This window comes from Crocuta crocuta, unplaced genomic scaffold (assembly GCF_008692635.1).
Source record: "Crocuta crocuta isolate KB4526 unplaced genomic scaffold, BGI_CrCroc_1.0 scaffold139, whole genome shotgun sequence".
In the NCBI taxonomy this organism is placed as follows: Eukaryota; Metazoa; Chordata; class Mammalia; order Carnivora; family Hyaenidae; genus Crocuta; species Crocuta crocuta.
In genome coordinates, this window is record NW_027533258.1 from 7,670,529 (window position 1) to 7,679,168 (window position 8,640).

Below are 8,640 nucleotides of genomic sequence, written 5' to 3' on the forward strand. Positions count from 1 at the left end.
ACTGGGGCTGCAAAGGGTTGTGGCTCCCTGGGGTGGCAGCTGTCGGGAGGAAGTCACAATGGGAGCAAGTCCCGTGGGGACCCGGGCCCGAGGCTGGACTGAAAGGCTGGCGGTGGCTCAGAGCCGCTCAGAAGGGATAAGGGCTTACAGATGGCCTCCCGGGGTGGGGGTGGGGGTCCCCGGAAGCACACGGTCTCTCGGTGTCGGACGGGTAAACACAGAAGACGCAAAACAGGAACGTCACAATTGTGACATGGATCATGAGCCCCTGACGGCTGCGGCTAGTGGTGTTACAAAACCACAGACAACCGACATGATGCGCCTCCTGACGGAAGAGCATGGCCCTGCCCGCGGAGAATTCCTGCCCCACCGTCCAACCTGGGCGCGCTGACCACGAGCTTACAGGAAATGCAGGGGACAGGGACCCGAGACCCATAAACTCCAGGATGTGGGGGACTCAACAGGAAAAAAAATCCAGGTTTCTCAACCAATAAATTGCAAGGAAAAAAATACATAAAAGAAATGGAGGGAGAACTATAGATTAAAAGATATTTAACAGACCTGTCCACCAAGACCACTGCATGTGCCTCGTGAGGGACACACACACACGCACACACGCACACACACACACACAAACGCCTCTCAGTTGGTGAAATTTGAATATTGACTGGCTATTTGATAGTGTCATGGGGTTCTTGTTCATTTTCGAGGTATAATGTGATATTATGATTATGTTTTCTGAAATAGTCCTTATAAAAATACATACTAAAATACTTACAGATAAGAAAGGAAGAGGGAAGGGAGGAAGGAAGACATAATGGAAGGAAGGAAGGGAGGGAGGGAGGAGGGGAGGGAGGGAGGAGGAAGGGAAGGAAGAGGGAAGGGAGGAGGGGAGGGAGGAGGGACGGAGGGAGGAGGGGAGGGAGGTAAACTTATTCTATAGAACTTCAGCCTTCACGAATTTGTAGGCAAGGCCCTGATGTGTTCTGCACAGAACTGAGGCCACAAACTCAGAACTTCCAGGGCTGTAGGACCCAATAAGTCCTCTTATCAGCAAAGCACGGTATTTCCCACAAAGGAGACGGTGATGAGCAGCTGGTTCTGGAAGCGATCCGTGGCTCTGTCTAGTAGGCTTTAATTTTGAGAAGGGTAAAACGGAAGAGCGAATTTCCTAAGAGTTTCTGTTACGACCGACTTTGCCAGTGCATTTGCTCCACGCAGCAAGGGAACGTCAGTCACAGAGCCATGACTGCAGAAAACACACGCCTTGTTACCGCAGAGGGAAAATGAAAGCGCGCTCTCCTTCCAAATAAGGACTCGGCGGGCCACACAAGCAGGGGAGAGGAAGCCTGGCCTGGGAGCGGAGGCACTGTTTACCGTGGGCTCTCAGCACGCACTGCCTCACATCTTCCGTGTAACACTGAAACAGGATGACTTGCTCCAGGTCAAAATGGCAGAGCCGGGAATCTCTCTAGACCCTGAGACTCTTATGCTACACAGCGGTGCCTCCCTGAGCAGCCGGCAAAACCGACTTGAGAAACACTGGGGCGAGGGGGGCACGGGGCACAGGTGTGTTAAGACGGGGCTGATGAAACCCAAGGTGTGCATTTTCCTTCTTTCTGACCGCTGACTATTTGTGTTACTTTCCTCCAGGCATTCCACTGCGAGCCTCTCTTGCCCAGCAACTCGGCCCACCCCTTCTTCAGACAGTCTCCTCTTAGATGGGCCACTTGACCCTTCAGTGGGAGGGTGGGTGATCTTTCACCCATTTGCCATATCTAACCGGTTCTTCTGCACGAGAGCCGCAAAACAGGATGACAAAAAAGGGTGCAGGGTCCCTCCGCTTCTGCCTAACTTCTTTAGGTGGAACCCCACTCCCTCCAAATGAGGGGCCACTTCAAATTACTTTTCCTTTATCTAAACAGCCTCCCTTTTCTCTTTTATTATTTTTTTCCCCTCGGGTTTGGGCATGGAATTTATGTATTTCCTCCCCCTGTGATTCTTTTTTTTTTAATGTTTTATTTATTTCCGAGAGAGAGAGACAGTGTGAGCAGGGGAGGGTCAGAGAGAGAGGAAGACACAGAATCCAAAACAGGCTCCAGGCTCTGAGCTGTCAGCACAGAACCCGACGCAGGGCTCGAACCCACGAGCCACGAGATCATGACCTGAGCCGAAGCTGGACGCTCAACTGACTGAGCCCCCCAGGCGCCCCTGCCCCTGTGATTCTTATACTGTCCAGAAACAGTATAAGTATCTGACTTTCTGGATTCTTTACAGAGTCTCAAATCTCTTAGCAGTTTTCTATTTTTTATTACCTTTTATGATTTTTAATTACATGAGAAGTACATGCTTGAGCACAGGATTTTTTAAAAATCCATCAGCTATAAAGGGATTGCGAACTAAGATGGTCAACTCCTTCTGAATCTGGAACAGACAAGATCTTGATTTATGATTGGCAGATGGCCCCCTTCTTAAGGACATAAGAGGGACATGGCTTCTAATAAGAGTAACATGTCCTTATGGGGACAGACTGGGTGGTTTGCAGCCCGCCGACAGCTGGTGAGGGCTGCCTCTCCCTTCTCCACGCCTGGGTCCCCGGGACAGCTGAGGGCTTTAATCAAGCAAAGTGCGCCTAGGAATGCAGGGTGAGGAAGCCACCAGAACACGGAGGTCTATTTCTGCCCCTTCCAATAATCCCACTGTTAAAAACAGCTGAGGCTCAGAGGTTGTGGAGCCGAGTGGTGATCCAGTTACCCTGAGCAATGCTGAGACATTCCCGAAGCTCCCATGCGCCCCGGGGCAGCCGTTAGGAGCCTGGGGCCCAGGAAGGCACCGATTATTTTTAGCTAAGATGTCTCAGGCTTTCCACGGCGGTGAGGAGCCGGGAGCCCCCACCGCCTGGTGATATACCAGGGGAGCAGGCGGCACACACTCAGACCACCTTCAGTAGCTTGCTGAGAGAAAAGGCAGCTTAGATTTGGGGGGATAGAGGGGGGCCAGTTGTCACCAACACAGGGGTACCCGGTGACTCAAGCATAGAAAGATCAAAGTAAGCCAGAACCTCGGACCCCTAGGACAGTAAGGGAGATACAAGTATTCAAATAATGATGATGAAAAACGAAACACAGAGTAATGGGAAACTGAGGGAGGTGACAGGGGGACGTGCTTTTACAACATTATCAGAAACTCAACCCCTTTAGCAGTGAGCGCGTTGCTCCGTGAACAGCAGGGGCTCAGTGCGTTGGCTGAACCGAGTTCCCAGCAAGGAGAGCACAGTGGTGGAGACTGTGCCCTGGGGAAACGTGCTCCCTCCTTTCCTGCGGACTCTCTGCCTCCCAGGGTCAGGACCAAAGACACGACAATCCCCGAGCAGGGCCTCTTTACAAGCCCGTGAGCCATCCTAACCACCAACCTGATTTTCTTGGCTTTCACACCGGCTCAGGAGCCTGAAGGGAGAATCAAGTGTCAGAGAGGAGGCCGTGGGGGTGAGGTGTCAAGGCTGGAGGCTGGTAGCTCGTGAGCCCCAGGGCCGAGCCTTCACCTCCCCCAAGATTTGCCGCTAGAAGATTCAGGCCTGTATTGTGTTCAAGGCCCCTTCCTTCATGTGTCATTACCCAGCTGCTCACCAGGGGCCCAGGCACAGGGAATGGGAGAGCAGGACGGGGGGCAGAACGCAGGCCTTGAGGCCTGGAGGCTCAGAGTGGGAAGGGCAGGGAAGGGCGGGGGCGGAGGACACTCACTTCCAAATAGGGCTCAGCCTCAGCTCTGGGTGGGATGAGCCTCCGTAGCAGCTGCACCTATTTTGGGCCTGGGGTCTCTGTCCCCCGGGGAGCAGGTGCGGAGGCCTGAAGAACAAGGCATGCCACGTGAGCGCCCCTTTTGAGGGCATCTCGGTACCACCGCAGGGGCAGAAGCCAGCTCGTCAAAGAACTGTCTTCAACTAGAAACTTAAGATCTTCTCCCGTTTTGTGTCCCCGGTTGGGCCCACCAGCTTGTGGCCGTCTGAGCTGGTCACGCCTCCACCTGCAGCCTTGCTCCGGGGAACGGCCGCGGGTCTCCGGGAGGGCAGGTTTGGGACGCGCACCCCTCTCTGGGCTGCAGAGGGTGGGGTACACGCTCTCCTCACATGCACAGCCCACCCAGTCAGGAGGCAGAGAGAAGTCGGCACCCCTCTGGCCCCCCCAGGCCGTGCTGATGAAGGAATCACAAGGGCAGCCTTACAGGAGACCTTGACCTCGCCTGGCAGACGCGGAGTCGGGCGCTCGCCCAGCATCCTCTACGCAGCTCATTCCTACCACGGCCTCGGGACGCAGCAAAGACAGTGGCCCTTCAGACATGGTGATCACTTGTGGGAAAGTTAAAGTGACGCGAGTTTTTACCTTATAAGTGTCTTGCTTTCAGTCCTTACAGTGAATCCGGACCCTCACAGGGTCTTCAGTGTCAGGAGAGTGGTCAGTAAATAAATGCACCTGATAAAATCCGCAGCCACAGATAATCTCCCTGCAGCCAAAAGGGTGCAGCCCCGTGGGGCACTTTGTCACCTTCTGAGAGGCTCCGTGGGAGGGCACAGGAAGGCCGTCCCCAGTGGGAAGAGCAGCTTAGCGGGTTGTTGGCGCTCAGAGGGAGCGCTCCTGCCGCCTGTCTCCTCTCCCTTCCTCTGAGCCTCCTTAGGGACGGCTCCGAGTGGTGACACCAGCTGGGCTGCCCTCAAGCAGGAGTCAGTCCTGACAGCGACGAGGGACCCCAGAGAGCTCCGCAGGCTGGGACTCGAATTCCGCACCGTGGTCTCAGGGGCCGCCTCTGCGGCTCGAGGGGCCTGGTGCTGGGCACCCGGTTTAGTGCCCATGTGGCCTGGGTCCCGCCCACCTTTTTCCCTGAAGCTCTGAGCAATCCGCTGCCTCTGATTCACTGCCTGAAATTTAGGGCTGAAGATGAACACAGGCTTGCTTTCTTTTTTCTTTTCTTCTTTTGTGGCTTTAGCCATTTCTGTAAGGAAATACTAATAATACTTCTGTGTTTTAAATCACTCTGAGCTCAGGACATAAAGATGGTTTCACTATCAATCATTGCTCTACAGCCAAAGGAAGAAGCAAATTTGAGTCTCCTCTTGCCTTCCCAGTTTTGACTGAAACCCCTTTTTGGACTTTAATGGTTAGTGATTTGAAGACGTGATGACTTGAGGTACACGCGCGTCACAAGCCATTTGGCCAAAGAGTGTGTGTAGGGTTCGAGGCGACCAATGTCACAGCCCAGTCCTTCCACATTGGCTCAGACGGGTGTGGTCCTCTGTGGGCCTGTGGGAAACACAGCCCTGAGCTGTCCCAGCTCTGCCCAGACACCATCAACGGCCCCCGCTGTTTATGAGCTGAGCACACAGCGCCCAGACTGATGCCCACCTGACATTCCACGTGCCCGCGGCTGCGGCTGCCCTTCCTCCTCCCGCCGGGTCACCTCCATTGTCGCAGTCCTAACACATCTGGAGCTCTCTCTGTCCCCCCCCCGCATCCACCAGTGCTCACCCCCTGATCCTTTGTACCCAGTTCCGGGGACACGTCTTTATTCCTTGGATCCTAAGTAGGAGCTGTGACTTACTGCCTTACTTACCTTTGCACCACGGTTCCTACCCCAACAACCTGTGTTCTCAAATTTACACTCACACACATGTGCACACATGCACACACATGTACATGCATGCGCACATATACATGCATGCACACATGCGCACACACACGTGCAGAGTTTAGTCACTGTAGAGACAATGGGTACCCTCAGCAGTGAGCAAATCTGAGTTCTGGTCTGAACTTTGCTTCCAGTTTCCTTCATGGTGGTGGGCAGCGCCCCCTCCAGGTCCTCAGCTAAAGAGTGAGAGGGTAAGTGACTGCTTCGAGGTCCCCCCACTGGCGCCAGCTCTGCTGACTGTCACGGGAACTATTTGCCCTGGGGGTACCCAGCCCGCAGCCGGGCATACGGGCCCTGCCCTCCTGCCTCAACCACCCCCCATGCGAGGCCCCAGGTCGTGTCTGCCACGTGCGGGGCAAGCCTTGGGGTGGGGGTGGGGGGGTTCCTCCTTTCATGCCCAGAGTCTCCACTAGGTGGCAGCACTGCTCTCCCAAAGTTCTCCAGGTGCCACCCAGCAGAGGGGTGGCTCCGGCGAAGTGCAGGCAACGGAGGGGAGAAGGCTGCCTTCTGTCCTTTGCCCGGACTTCGCTGGAGACGCCCAGAGCAGGGCTGTGCTGCACATCAAGCCGAGGCAAAAGGAGGCCACGCTAATACCAGTGCAGCCTTCACGTAACATGTCAGTATCTGTGTGGCGCCTGGGTGGCTCGGTTGGTGGAGGGTCCGACTTGGCTCAAGTCATGATCTCACAGTTCATTCGTGGTCATGATCTCATGGTTCGTGAGTTCGAGCCCCACGTCGGGCTCTGTGCCGACAGCTCGGAGCCCGGAGCCTGTTTCAGATTCTGTGTCTCCCTCTCTCTCTCTCTCTGCTCCTCCCTGACTTGTCCTCTCTCTCTCTCTTTCAAAAATAAAGCATTGAAAAAAAATTTTAATAAAAAATAAAATGTCAATATTTTGTTCATCACGGACTCTTTTGTATTGATTTGGAAAAATATTATTGCATCAAAACATCATTAATTATCTTAATTACCAAGTGCTTTGAGGTCCCCTCAGATTTTGCACCCACTCACTTCACCTGGGTCCCAGCCTGGCCACAGCAACGTGGTTTGTGCCTCAGTGTCATGGGCCTGTGGAACCAGCTGTTTCTGCTGTTAGCCCAGTGTATCACCCTGCCTTCTAGAATATTCCCCACCCCCACCCCCACATGGCTTGGTTTAACTTGTTTCCCGAGGAAATCGACTGCCTACCGCTGCTTCAAGTGCACTGGCTGGGCTCTTGTTTCTTCTTTCCCTCTTGTTTTGGGAGGGACCGTTGTCTTTCCTCTCCCCAAGTGAGCTGCCTTTCTTTANACTAAACCAACAGAAATGCCAGCCTCAGCCACTCCTTCTAGAAGCACTTGGGAGCATCCCAAGGCCCGGGCCACAGCCAAGACCAGTAAAATCAGGATCTTTGGGGAGCACTCCTTCCCCCTCCCCTCGGCCATCAGCCGTCTGTAAGTGCCCTCAGGTGAATGGATACCTGAGGTCCCAGGCGAACCATGGGAGCTCCTGCACCCAACATGCTTGGGCTCTGACTGATCCACGGCTGCCACCTGCAGGCTAGAGCAGGAACTGCTGCCCGCTGGAGGCATCCCGGACTGGGCGACCGTGGGACGGCCTCAGAGGCTTTAATTAAGGACTTAGAACCCATCTTCTACCCAGCAGTGGTTCTCCTGTGCAAACTCGCCAGCGACCTCCAGTCCAAGGCCTTCCCAAGATGCCGCACCTCCACGTGCCACCATTTCCCCCAGTGGGGCGGGCCCTCGGGGCCAGCAAAGGGCTTTGACCTGGGCCGAAATCGGCCTTGAGAAATCCGCTCTGCTGGCCCTGGGTCTGCACCCTGGAGGAGCGGACAGAATAAACCTGCTCTCCTGACTCTTCAGGGGTCAAAAAAGAGCGACCCGGTTCCTATAGAACCATGTCTACCAATATTCACTATTAAAATATATTTGTAAAACATAAGAGAAAATGCAAGGGTCCCCGCCCCCTCCATTCCCTTCATTCCCACTGTCCGGGGTGGGGGCGGGGCGGGGCATCACGGGTAACAGGTAGGTTGCACCGGAAGCAAATGTCCTATTCTTGCAGCACGAGTGGCAACCTCTTCTCTGAGCCCGATGCGTCGTCTGCAACGTGAGTAATGACAGCAGCTCTCCCCTAGGACGCAACTAAAGGGCCAGCACAATGCTGGTCCCATGCGGTGTTTACTAACGGTAGTGTTTAAAGGCTAACTGAATTGTCTGGAACCAGACAGAGGCACGGAGTACATTTCTTCCCTGCTTATTGTACTCACATCACAGCAGGAGTGGGTTCATGCAGATTAGTTAAATTAGTCCCAAAGCCCAAATGCTGAGGGCATCTGCTGGGAAGCTGTAAACAAACGAGGCTCCCCCAGGAGTCCTCCTGAGCCAGTGAGCCGCTCATGGGCTTGGCCACCAGAGGGCAGTGCTGCGCCACGTATGGACGGCTGCTTCCTGGTGAGGCCAGTGCAGGCCCGGGTGCAGGCCCGGGTGCAGGGCGCCTCCATTCTGGCTACCTCCCCTGGGGCCTGGCCGCACCTGTCTGCTAGTCTGCCCGGTTCTGAGCTCAGCGAGCGCCCTGGTACCGGGTCATCCAGAGCTGGATGTACCCAAACTCCTCTGGTGCCCAACTCCACTTTAGGGCCACCTCCACGCCTTCGAGCTCAGGCTCTGTTCTCACCTCTCAGCATGTGACTCGCCCGTACATTCTGCTTCTCTCCAGTCACACCCCTGCGCCTGCGGCAGATCAAGCCTAAGTCACAGCGCCTCCCGCCGAACCTACACGGAGGATCTGCCTCAGCATCTGGTGTCAGCTGGTTCCTACCAACTGCTCAGACTGCACCCCAGAGATCTGGTCACTCGGCTGATCGTTACGAGTGTCCGTTGTGCGCCAGGCACTCTGTACTCATCACCCCTCTCTGCCCACGGCAGGCCAAGGCCAGTGGTTTCCCTGACACCGACAGAATT